This window comes from Pleurodeles waltl, chromosome 1_1 (assembly GCF_031143425.1).
Source record: "Pleurodeles waltl isolate 20211129_DDA chromosome 1_1, aPleWal1.hap1.20221129, whole genome shotgun sequence".
NCBI classification, from domain to species: domain Eukaryota; kingdom Metazoa; phylum Chordata; class Amphibia; order Caudata; family Salamandridae; genus Pleurodeles; species Pleurodeles waltl.
This window is the reverse complement of record NC_090436.1, coordinates 838,933,850-838,946,813: the sequence shown is the minus strand read 5'-3', so window position 1 is coordinate 838,946,813 and position 12,964 is coordinate 838,933,850. Positions and strand designations below refer to the sequence as shown.

The window sequence follows — 12,964 nt, the reverse complement described above, 5'->3', positions numbered from 1 at the left end:
CCAGGGATTGTGTGTGTGTGTTTTGTGTGGGTGGGGGGGGCGGCCCCTTTTGCAAGCGTCGCTCTCCAAAGGGGGGCACATTACTGATGACCATTTCTACTCCCCTTGGTGGCAGATCGGGCTATTTTTTTTTGCCTATCTGCCCCCAAGAGGGCAGAAGCCACCAAGACATGAGGGTATTTTTTATTTTTTTGCTCCCCTTAGTTTTTTTGTGCTGGGGCACCCCTATTCGTCCCCTTTGGCAAGGGTTGCCCCCCCCCCCCAAAAGGGTACAGAGCTGTTGCCCATTTCTGCCCCCTTGGGGGCAGATCGGCCTATTTCTTTTAGGCCCACCTGCCCCCAAGGGGGGCAGAAGCCACTTAGGCGTCAGGGACAGTTTCTAAGTTCTTGGTTGCGGGGTGTTTGTCAACTGGCGAAGTATTTGTATTTGTGATTATAACAGTTTATTTCTTCTTTTTGTTCTAGTTCAAAGCTTTTGCTTCCTTTGCTGTGGATCCTTGCGGTTTTGGAAGTAGTTTTCCTGCAGTTTGCATAGTTGCATGTTTTAGGTAAGTGAAAGCAATGTGCTCCAAAGAAGTATTGTTGACATGCATGAATGACATGTTTGTAGGTGGTGTACTAAATGTAGTATTGTGTGTGAAATTGTCCTTAGATTTGGACACAATGATGTTTGTGTTGTCATATGTCTAATTAGCTTTTTTCTTTTTAGTGGGATATCATTGGTGATTGCTGTGTCTGTGTAGAGTAATTGCTGGTGAGTAGCTTTTTCAGGCAAGTGAGTGGTATAGTTTTTTTAGTACACTCTTTTTGATTAAGCTACACTTTGTTTATTACTTATTTTAGTGCTGGTGGTTGTTGGCAATCCATGTGTTGTTAGTGAGGATCATGGCGAGCCGCAGAGTGACTGTTCAGCAGGTTGTTGGCATGCTTTTTGAGTCATCTTCAGACCATGATTACGAGACTGACTCTGCATTTGAGGCAGAGGAGGAAGTGAGAGATTCTGGCAGTGAGTTTTCTGTCCGAGAGGATTCTTCTGATGAGGAAGCCACTCTTAGTGCAGATGAAGGGCCTGTTTTAGAGGAGGACATTGATGTGCCAAGAGTGCAGCAGCCTGGGGCTGAAGGGTTTCCCATTAGAAGACCTGACACCTGGATTGCCCCAAACATGGAGCAGCCACAGTTACCCGCATTTACTGGTCTCCCAGGGTGTAGAATCAATACGGAAAACTTTTTGCCTATCAATTTCTTTCACTTGTTTATGGACAATGTATTTTTGGAAGAGATTGTGGAGCAGACTAATGTGTATGTGGAGCAATATTTGAGGGACGACGCTGCCAGACTTAGGCCTCAGTCTAAAGCTACTCAGTGGGTTCCCACATATCTTGAAGAGATGAAAAAGTTTTTAGGTTTGACTTTTTTGATGGGGTTGATAAGGAAGCCATCACTGGCTTCTTATTGGTCTACTAGTCCCTTTATGGCAACAGCTATATTTCCTGCAACTATGACTCGTAATCGCTATTTGCTTCTTCTTCGTATGCTGCATTTTGTAGACAATGCTTTAGCCTTGCCACAAGATCACCTTGATTGTGACTGTCTTTTTAAGATTAGGCCTGTCCTTGATCATTTTGTAGATCGGTTTTCAGAGTTATATGTACCAGGCAAAGAGATAAGTGTGGACGAGTCTTTGGTCCTTTTCAAGGGGCGTTTAGTTTTTATGCAGTGCATTCCTAATAAGAGGGCACGGTATGGGATTAAATTGTATATGCTGTCAGAAAGCAGTACAGGATACGTGTATAATTTCCGGGTCCATACTGGTAGGGATTCCAGTATTGACCCTCCTGGCTGTCCGGCCAATTTTGGAGTTAGCGAAAAAATTGTGTGGGAACTTGGTAGACGACTTTTTAACAAAGGTCACCATTTGTACGTAGACAATTTCTACACTGAAGTGCAGTTGTTCAAGGAGTTGTTTAGAGTGGACACTGTTGCTTGTGGCACAATCCGTTATAACCAGAAAGGCTATCCAAGGGAGCTTGTCTGTAAAAAACTTGAGAGGGGACAGTGCAGTGCCTTGCGGAATAATGAGCTGCCATCTCTGCAATTTTCAGACAGGAGGGATGTGTACATGCTATCTGCGATCCATGATGAGAGTACTTCCCCTGTGACTGTTTGTGGCCAAGTTATAGAAGCGCGCAAACCTGCGTGCATTTTGGACTACAATAGTCACATGGGTGGTGTTGATAGAGTAGATCAGAGGTTGGAAGCTTACACTGCTCTGCGGAAGTCTTACACGTAGTATAAAAAGTTGGCCCTACATTTATTTCATCTGGCAACTTTTAATGCCTTTATTGTGTTCAAGGATTGTTCACCTGAATCAAGGATGACATTTTTAAATTTCAGGAGTCAGTGATAGAGAGCCTTATTGTGGTGGAACAGGCAAGAGTTCCTAGGGTAGCAGTGGTGGAGGATGTGGCTAGATTGAAAGGTCGCCCCTTTCCAGATCACATTCCTCCCACTCCCAAGAAAGACTTACCCACTAAGAAATGTAGAGTATGTGCCCGAAGAGGTATCCGGAGGGAGAGCCGGATATACTGCCCCCATTGCCCTTCAAAGCCTGGGCTGTGTGTGCCTGCCTGTTTCAGAAATTACCACACCAAGAAACCTTCTGAGGAAATACCGTGAACGCAAACTGCCTATTTATATTTTTGTATGTTCAGTTTCGCGGTTGGCATTACTGTCATGTATTTAGTTAGAGCTGTTGTGTTTGTAGTTTTGTACTTGTTTTATAATTAGTTAGTGGTTTCTTTGGTGTTTATAAACGGGAAAAAAGTGATGGCGGTGTGCGTGGGGTGGCGCTTGGCTGGCAGTGTGTGTGGGGTGGCACTTGGCTGGCGGTGTGCTTGGGGTGGCCCTTGGCTGGCAGTGTGAGTGGGGTGGTGCTTGGCTGGCAGTGTGCATGGAGTAGCGCTTGGCTGGCGGTGTGCTTGGGTTGGCGCTTGGCTGGCACTGTGCGTGGGGTGGGGTGGGGCTTGGCTGGCAGTGTGCGTGGGGTGGCGGTTGGCTGGCAGTGTGCGTGGGGTGGCGCTTGGCTGGTGGTGTGCTTTGGATGGCACTTGGCGGGGGTGTGCATGGGGTGACACTTGGCTGGCGGTGTGCTTGGGGTGGCACTTGGCTGGCGGTGTGTTTGGGGTGGCACTTGGCTGGCAGTGTGCATGGGGCTTGGCTGGCAGTGTGCGTGGGGTGGCGCTTGGCTGGCAGTGTGCGTGGGTGGCGCTTGGCTGGTGGTGTGCTTAGGGTGGTGCATGGCTGGCAGTGTGCGTGGGGTGGCGCTTGGCTGGCAGTGCCAGCCAAACGTCAGTCCACACACTCCCATCAGCTAGTGTGACTGCTGTATCGGGTATGTGGGTGTATGTAAGCGATGGGCCCTTGAGTGGCGCTGTCTGTCGATGCGTGTGTTGTAATGTGCTGGGCCCGTGGCTGGAGGTGTGAATGGTCTTGTGCATGTCATGTATGAAAGGTGTGTGAATGGACTGTAAGATGGTTGGTGCCTTGACGCGGCTTCACAGCTCATGAGCTGTGAGTCATTGGTTCAGTTTTTTGGCCATTCAGTTATTAACAGTACATTTCACTTTTGTGAAATCTCTTGTTAATAGAAATTGATCTACTAAACCATCACTCACCCTCGTGCCAAATCCAACCAGTATGTGTGGTACAAATGACAAAACCTGCTCCGCTGTAATCAGGTGTCGCAGCACACTTGTGACACGCTAGATGTCTCAGGTGGGACCCCGATGATGAAGCATGCCACCAACTTGGTTGGTGGGTGAGGGGTCTTTTTCACATAACCTAAGTGTGCTTCTTTTCACAATTTTAGTGTTTGGCACATCACGGACGTAAGTGGACACTTCAAAATGATATATTGCACAACTACCTGTGTTTTGGGGGGAGGGGGCACCTATGTTTTTGGCCGTGGATGCGGCCTTCATCTAGGGAAACCTACCAAACCCAGAAATGTTTTGAAACTAGACACCCCAAGGAGTCCATGGAGGTGTGGCTTGCGTGGATCCCCCAACATTTTCTTACCCAGACTCCTCTGCAAATCTCAAAATGTGCTTAAAAAAGCATATTTTCCTGACTTTTCTTAGTAGGATCACCGCTCCAGCACAAAATTCCTACTCCCCAGCATTCCCCTCAGTCTCCAAAGTAAAATTACACCTCACTTGTGTGGGTCCCCAAAGCAGAGTCAGCCTAAAGATGTATAAAAGAAGATTATGTCCTTATCAACTCGCTGTGCTATCCCCTCTATCTCTACAGGTTTTTGGCCTTATTCTGTTGCAGGCACCTGGCCCACCCACACATGTGAGGTATCATTTTAATCGGGAGACTTGGGGGAACACTGAGTGGAGGGAAATTTGTGTCTCCTCTCATATTCCAGAAGTCTCTGTCACCAAAATGTTAGGAAAAAGTGTTTTTTTAGCCAAATTTTGAGGTTTGCTAAAGATTCTGGGTAACAAAACCTGGTGAGAGCCCCACAAGTCACCCCGTCTTGCATTCCCCTAGGTCTCTAGTTTTAAAAAATGCACAGGTTTGGTAGGTTTCCCTAGATGCCGGCTGAGCTAGAGACCAAAATCCACAGGTAGGCACTTTGCAAAAAACACCTCTGTTTTCTGCAGAAAAATGTGATGTGTCCACGTTGTGTTTTGGAGCATTTCCTGTCACGGGCACTATGCCTACCCACACAAGTGAGGTACCATTTTTATCGGGAGACTTGGTGGAACACTGCGTGGAAGGAAATTTGTGGCTCCTACCAGATTCCAGAACTCTCTGTCACCGAAATGTGAGGAAAAAGTGTTTTTTAGCCAAATTCTGAGGTTTGCAAAGGATGCTGGGTAACAGAACCTGGTGAAAGCCCCACAAGTCACCCCGTCTTGCATTCCCCTAGGTCTCAAGTTTTCAAAAATGCACAGGTTTGGTAGGTTTCCCTAGATGCCGGCTGAGCTAGAGACCAAGGGGCATATTTATACTCTGTTTGCGCCGAATGTGCATCAAAACTTTTGACGCACATTCGGCGAAAACCCTGCCCCATATTTATACTTTGACGTCCGACGCAGCGGGCGTCAAAGTTCCACCATGTGCGCCCTTTTTTGGAAGGGGGAACCAGCCTTGCGTTAATTATATGCAAGGTAGGCGTTCCCTTCCAAAAAATGACTTTAAGGCCTGTGCCCCATATTTATATTCTGACGTCATTTTGACGCACAGGAGGGGGCAGGCCTTAAAAAACGGTGCCAAGCCTGATGGGCGCCGTTTTTTAATGCCTGGGACCAGGGCAGGCGTTAAGGGACCTGTGAGCTCAGAAGGACCCCAGAGGTGCCCTCCCATGCCCCCAGGGACACCCCCTGCCACCCTTGCCCACCCCAGGAGGACACCCAAGGATGGAGGGACCCATCCCAGGGAAGTTAAGGTAAGTTCAGGTAAGTATTTTTTTCTCTTTTTTTGTGGCATAGGTGGGCCTGATTTGTGCCCCCCTACATGCCACTATGCCCAATGACCATGCCCAGGGGACATAAGTCCCCTGCGCATGGCCATTGGGCAAGGGGGCATGACTCCTGTCTTTGCTAAGACAGGAGTCATTTCAATGGGGGTTGGGCGTAAAACAAAATGGTGCAAATCGGGTTGAGGCCAAAATTTTGCCTCAGGCCGACTTGCCCCATTTTTTGACGCCCAAGCTTCATTTTCCCCTACGCCTGCGCTGCCTGGTGTGAGTCATTTTTTTTTACGTACACCAGTCCGCAGCGCCGGATAACGTCATTCAATAAATAAGGCGCCCGCATGGCGCTTTGGAATGGCGTTAGCCGGCGGTAACATTTTTGACGCACAACTGCGTTGGCGCAGTTTTGCATCAAAAAGTATAAATATGGGCCCAAAATCCACAGGTAGGCACTTTGCAGAAAAAACCTCTGTTTTCTGTAGAAAAATGTGATGTGTCCACGTTGTGTTTTGGAGCATTTCCTGTTGCGGGCTCTATGCCTACCCACACAAATGAGGTACCATTTTTATCGGGAGACTTTGGGGAATACTGGGTGGAAGGAAATTTGTGGCTCCTACCAGATTCCAGAACTCTCTGTCACCGAAATGTGAGGAAAAAGTGTTTTTTAGCCAAATTCTGAGGTTTGCAAAGGATGCTGGGTAACAGAACCTGGTGAGAGCCCCACAGGTCACCCCGTCTTGCATTCCCCTAGGTCTCAAGTTTTCAAAAATGCACAGGTTTGGTAGGTTTCCCTAGATGCCGGCTGAGCTAGAGACCAAAATCCACAGGTAGGCACTTTGCAAAAAACACCTCTGTTTTCTGTAGAAAAATGTGATGTGTCCACGTTGTGTTTTGGAGCATTTCTTGTCACGGGCACTATGCCTACCCACACAAGTGAGGTACCATTTTTATCGGGAGACTTGGTGGAACACTGCGTGGAAGGAAATTTGTGGCTCCTACCAGATTCCAGAACTCTCTGTCACCGAATGTGAGGGAAAAGTGTTTTTTAGTCCAATTTTGAGGTTTGCAAAGGATTCTGGGTAACAGAACCTGGTGAGAGCCCCACAAGTCACCCCGTCTTGCATTCCACTAGGTCTCTAGTTTTCAAAAATGAACAGGTTTGGTAGGTTTCCCTAGGTGCCGGCTGAGCTAGAGGCCAAAATCCACAGGTAGGCACTATGCAAAAAACACCTCTGTTTTCTGTAGAAAAATGTGATGTGTCCACGTTGTGTTTTGGAACATTTCCTGTCACGGGCACTATGCCTACCCACAAAAGTGAGGTACCATTTTTTATCAGGTGGCATGGGGGAAACGCTGGGTGGAAGGAAATTTGTGGATTCTCTCAGATTCCAGAACTCTCTGTCACCGAAATGTGAGGAAAAAGTGTTTTTTTAGCCAACTTTTTAGGTTTGCAAAGGATTCTGGGTAACAGAATCTGGTGATGGCCCCACAAGTCACCCCGTCTTGGATTCCCCTAGATCTCTAGTTTTCGAAAATGCACAGTTTTGGTAGGTTTTCTTAGGTGCCGGCTGAGCTAGAGGCCAAAATCTACAGGTAGGCACTTTGCAAAAAACACCTCTGTTTTCTGTGGAAAAATGTGATGTGTCCACGTTGTGTTTTGGGGCATTTCCTGTCACGGGCACTAGGCCTACCCACACAAGTGAGGTACCATTTCTATCTGGAGACTTGGGGGAACATAGAATAGCAAAACAAGTGTTATAGCCCCTTGTCTTTCTCTACATTTTTTCCTTCCAAATATAAGACAGTGTAAAAAAGACATTTAGTTGAGAAATGCTCTGTAATTCACATGCTAGTATGGGCACCCCAGAATTCAGAGATGTGCAAATAACCACTGCTTCTCAACGCCTTATCTTGTGCCCATTTTGGAAATACAAAGGTTTTCTTGATACCTATTTTTGACTCTTTATATTTCAGCAAATTAATTGCTGTATACCCGGTATGGAATAAAAACCCACTGCAAGGTGCAGCTCATTTATTTGCTCTGGGTGCTTAGGGTTCTTGAAGAACCTACAAGCCCTATATATCCCTGCAACCAGACGAGTCCAGCGGAAGTAACAGTATATTGCTTTCAAAATCTGACATTGCAGGAAAAAGTTATAGACTAAAACGTAGAGAAAAATGGCTGTTTTTTTACCTCAATTTCAATATTTGTTTATTTCAGTTGTTATTTTCTGCAGGAAACCCTTGTAGGATCTACACAAATTACCCATTGCTAAATTCCGAATTTTGTCTACTTTTCAGAAATGTTTAGTTTTCTGGGATCCAGCATTGGTTTCACACCCATTTCTGTCACTGACTGGAAGGAGGGTGAAAGAACAAAAAATCACAAAATTGTGTTAAAAAAATTGGTTTTCTGGTTCAAGTCTGCCTGTTCCTGAAAGCTGTGAAGCTGGTGATTTTAGCACCGCAAACCCATTGTTGATGCCATTTTCAGGGAAAAAACCACAAGCCTTATTCTGCAGCCCTTTTTTCTCATTTTTTTTTTAAAAAAAACGAAATGTTCACTGTATTTTGGCTAATTTCTTGGCCTCCGTCAGGGGAACCCACATGGTCTGGGTACCTCTAGAATCCCTAGGATGTTGGGAAAAAAGGAGGCAAATTTGGCGTGGGTAGCTTATGTGGACAAAAAGTTATGATGGCCAAAGCGAGAACCAAATAGGCAAAAAAAAGCCTGGCACAGGAGGGGGAAAAGGCCTGGCAGCGAAGGGGTTAAAGTTGTAGTCATAAGTAGCCATTTACTACTGTAGTGAAAAAACTGCTGGTGCAGCTCTTCCATTATTTAAGACGTCAGTCACCAAAACACTTTGGCAAAGACCTGCCCTAAATTAGTACTGTAAGTCATCGGTTTATGTTATACACACAGGCATCTAAATGTTATTAAAATATTGCTGAATTTAAGCGCTAGCATTTCATAAATGTTAAATATTAGTCGTCTTGTTTTATTTACGTAGAGTAATTGGAATAAAACTATATTTCCCGTAAGTCCGAGTATTTATTCAAAACAACCAAAGATATATGCAATTTATTTTAAGACTGGGAAATCATTTTTGCGTGTCAGGGAGCTTTCTGAACAATTTAGCCATGCGCTATTCTTATTAGCAATCTTTTTCTTTCCTCAGGATTACTCAACACATGTGAGCACTGTTATTAGTCTTGCATATTGTCTAAAGGGCGCCTTGTAATAATTTAATAAATATTTTAAATAAATAAGCATGTTTTACACAAAGTACATATGGTTAAAATAATATGGTGTAGCAGAGGACCAGAGGACTTTGCATCTTACCTTTATGCATTCATTTATATATTGAAGCAGTTTCTACGGTACTTCAAGACATCATTGGCTACTTATGAACACGTAGGTTAGCAATTAAGAATATATTGTAGAGAAATAACAGTTCTAGATAGGTTCTAGGGGTTCTCGAAAGGTAGAATTCAGCTGGGTGTGTTTGTGCTGATCTCTTAACCAGTATTACTCAGTTACTCCTTTTTCTGGTAAGTACTCAGTCGAATGCCAGTTCCTTTTTCTGCAGTTTTCTGAAATTAAGATAGGTTCAATATTGGCTCAGAGTGTGAGCCCTTGAACCCACAGCGTTATGTCTGTATACTTTTATTCCTTGAATACGTATTGGTACTACACCAGACGATCTTTAAGAGAGCTCCGAACCAGACTCATACTTAAATACCCGTTTGCCGTGATGGTCCACTGAACTGCCTGACGTCCCCCCTCCAATGCTGATACCAACTGAAGTTGCCACAGAAGAGCCATAAACCGATGAAATGATGCTAGAAATTCCCTCTGCAAGTGCAGCGTGTACCGGGCTCTCTGTCAGAGAATACGAACAGGGGAGCAGAGCCTGTGACATGGGCGCAGTCTTGCTGTACGCTCCAGACTGTGCTTGGAGACTAGCACAGGATCAAAACATCTGTTCTGAGGCCAACAACATCGGGCCCTGATGGGGGACACAATGCCATTGAGAGAGCGTAGATTTATATAACCTATATTAGAGCAGAATATCTATATTAATGTGTGATGATACTGCATAGAAACTGTAATAATAGCGAATTTGCTTAAACACGCACCTGATTTGTGACTACGGTAAATGGCCACCAATGTATACGCAAACTAATAATGACGAATAAAATGTTTATGTTAGATTCAATTAATCCTATATTAACCTTTTTATTAATTAAACTGTATTGAAATTCGTCCGTAAGCCTTAAGTTGGCGTGACCTGCAGTTTAGTTGCTCAGCTCTCATATTAAATGTATTTTTCTGTTTTTCTAGTGTGCTAACCCGAAAAGGGTGATGACCCTGAAAATTTTCTTTTTCTTCAGCTTCGAAGATGAATGTATCTATATTAACACTGTTTCCCAAGTGCATAATCGGTGCCTTAGCTTAGAAAGTATGAGCATATTGAAACAAGTGTAGATTAATGTAACGTACAAGGTCACTTAGACCGATGGACAATGGATCCGCTGACCCAAAGGACGTGCCAAGGAGTGAAGTAACACCGGATGTGCCACCTCCCAAGACGTCAATTATGAAGACCAATCAAAGAATAACGAACTAATGTGGGGTGACAATTGGGATTGCCTAATGTTAAATTGGATAGGTTGAAGATAGTGGGGTATAGTAAATGTCCAATAGAATTTTAGGGGAATGTACTACGGAAAAGGGATAAAAACCCATGTCACAGGAGGGTCATTAGAACTAGGTAGGGAATGCTATTGATTTTATCCAGAAACTCTGTCACTCAGTTTGGTGACTTTGAGATTTATTGAAACCATCCTCATCCATAGATTGCCCATTTTTACACTTCTCCTCCTTATGAGGGAAGTGTCCCCTATGCCCTTTAGTTGGGTCCTGATTGATGGCGTTTTGACTGATGTCCTGAAGACGAAGACTGATCCTGAGTGCTGACCTAATCCTTGGAGGGTAATTATGACAATGCAATTTGTAATTTGTCTGTTTGCTTTTCCTTTCTAGGTACCAACTGCTCATTTTGTTAGAGACCCTAGTTAGATGTTTTCCAAATTGGTGTTCTAAATTGTTTTGCATGAAGCCCAACATGCTAATGCTAATCAGTGGTTAGGACAGGGGTTCACTTAAACTGACGCAAGTAGACAAACGACTGACATTATGCTATGTTGAATTGACGTGTGTTCAAAATTCTGTTATCTTGATCTATGTTTACGGCGGGTTATGTTCTAATATTTGTGATTCTCGCGTTAATGAAATCTTGTCACTGTTGCCACGTCGTGACTATGCTATTTTGCTTCTTGATATTGAGACTAACCCTTTTGCTCGTAGATTGTAACTAATAGGGATTAAAATTCATAAAATCCTATTAAAGGTGTGGTTATTCATGGCTGAAAGGTCATGGTTTGATTAATGTCTTTTACCAAAGTGAAGTGTATTGTTGTGGTAAATATTGATGACATTATTGATATATTGATTGACATATTGATCAGTTATCTCGTCCTACGGTGTCTCTCAACTGGGTCACAAGATACATTTGCCTAAAATGAGTCCTAATGTGTAATAAATTAACATAGAAGGACGCGTTAACATCATCGACAAGCCACCAGAACATCAGAGAGCTGCTGGGTGTGGCGGTGCAATGCCTGATACACCCGGAGAGCAGTGATAGAGGCCTAGCGCCTGTTGATTCCCACGAGGGGGGCAGTGAGCCCGTCCAGTGCCATCAGGACTGCTCCCTGCGAGCGTGACCCAGAATGGGATCTCCGGAGGAAAGAGCTGAAGTGGAAGTGATGCTTGTTTTTGGAGCCCAGCATTGCCTGGGAGCCAGGTGTGCTGACCGACTGGAGTAGAGGCCATGTTCCTCCCAGTGCCCTGAGTCTGAGGTGGTGCGATCATTGATCCCTGATGGGGAATCCCTGGGGGGGGAGATACTGCCGGCGAGGCCACGTCGGGTCATGGGCATGGGCGGTGACCACCCCGCATGCAGTAGAGAGCCCACTGAGTCTGAGGGACCCAGAAGGGGGTCCATCACCTGTGTGGGGTACCTGGTGGTCTGTCAGCCGCCTGAGCAAAGGGGCGTCTCCCAGGGATGTGGGCTGGGCCAGATTAGAGGCATGGTCGCACCGGAGGGGTCCTTTCTTCCAAATGAAAATGGACTGGGGATTACGGGCTGCCTTGTGGAATGAGCGTTGCACTCCCCCTGCACCTAAACATCTGAGTGACATGGGCACAGGATGGTGATCATAACCCACCAACACATATTTCAATGCACTGCCATGGTAGTGGCTGAGCTGGATGCCCTCCCCGGGGTTCACTGATGCGAATGGCTGTGAATTGGTGGGGCTCACAGGCCTGTCAATCCTCAGGACATGCTTGATGCACCTTTACGACCAGGGCCCATGTGCAGCAGCCACCCTGGCAATTGTGGCGGCAGATATGAGTGGGAGCCGTTTGGGGGCTGGACTTCTGGGTTTATTTTGGAGGCCGGCTGGATGCACAAGAGAGCACAACGTACAACAATTGGGCCTAGCTGATTTCTGTACTTGAGATTCCCATTCTGCCCCCTTTCTACTGACTCAGTTGCAGGCCCACACTCCCTGCAATAGTGTACTATAGTTGATGGCCTCTATTTCCTCCCAGTTCTGTTCTACTGTATTGGGTGCTCAATCACGACCAAGGGCCCCACTGGGCTTGTGACACGTGGAAGGTGCGTCTGATCTGAGAATATGGCTAAAGACAAAGATCCAAACCCCCCTCGAAGGGGGAAAATGGACCACAACACCAAAGTAGTTCCCCCTCCAGCTGAAGAGGAGACTCATTACATGCTAGACAATGCATTCAGCGATTGGGGGAAGGCCTCCGCCGGGGGCCACCCCAAGACCTGTGATAGCATGATTCTTGAACTTCCAAGATCGCGACCTGATCCTCACTGAAGCCCACCATCTGTTGGAGGTGCATTATGAGAACCCTAAAATACTAATCTGTCTAGACTGCACACGAAAAGTTTAATGGCAAAGACGCACCTTGATCATAATAATGATAACCCTAAATTAGTCTACAGAGGATTAGCATTGGAAGGCTATTAGGAATTTTGTGGCAAGTTTATCTAAACTATGAGGCAAAAAGACAGATTATACGGAACATTCTCTGACAGAAGTATTTTTATCCATTTGTATTAGAAACAATTTCGTGAAATCTACAAATTATGCAAATTAAATGTCAATTTATATAGCAAATTTGGTAAATCTAAACGTATTAGAAGAAACTTAAGATACAGAATTGCATAAATCCATTGACCTTCAACATTGTCCATTGTTTTATCAACAATTTATTCGTAGAGGGTACTTCCATTCAGAAGTCACTGTGAGCTGTACTTCGAACAGAACAGTGTTTTCAAACTGACTATCCCAAAATAAAAAATGTTCTGTAAAGTATATA

The 12,964-nt window shown here is 45.2% G+C and overlaps 1 protein-coding gene across 1 annotated transcript in view; it reads right to left on the bottom strand.

Moving 5' to 3' along the window:
- LOC138287962 (cytochrome P450 1A1-like) overlaps positions 1–12,964 on the bottom strand; it is a 208,435-nt gene that overhangs the window by 143,946 nt on the left and 51,525 nt on the right. The gene's annotated exons all lie outside the window — the stretch shown is intronic.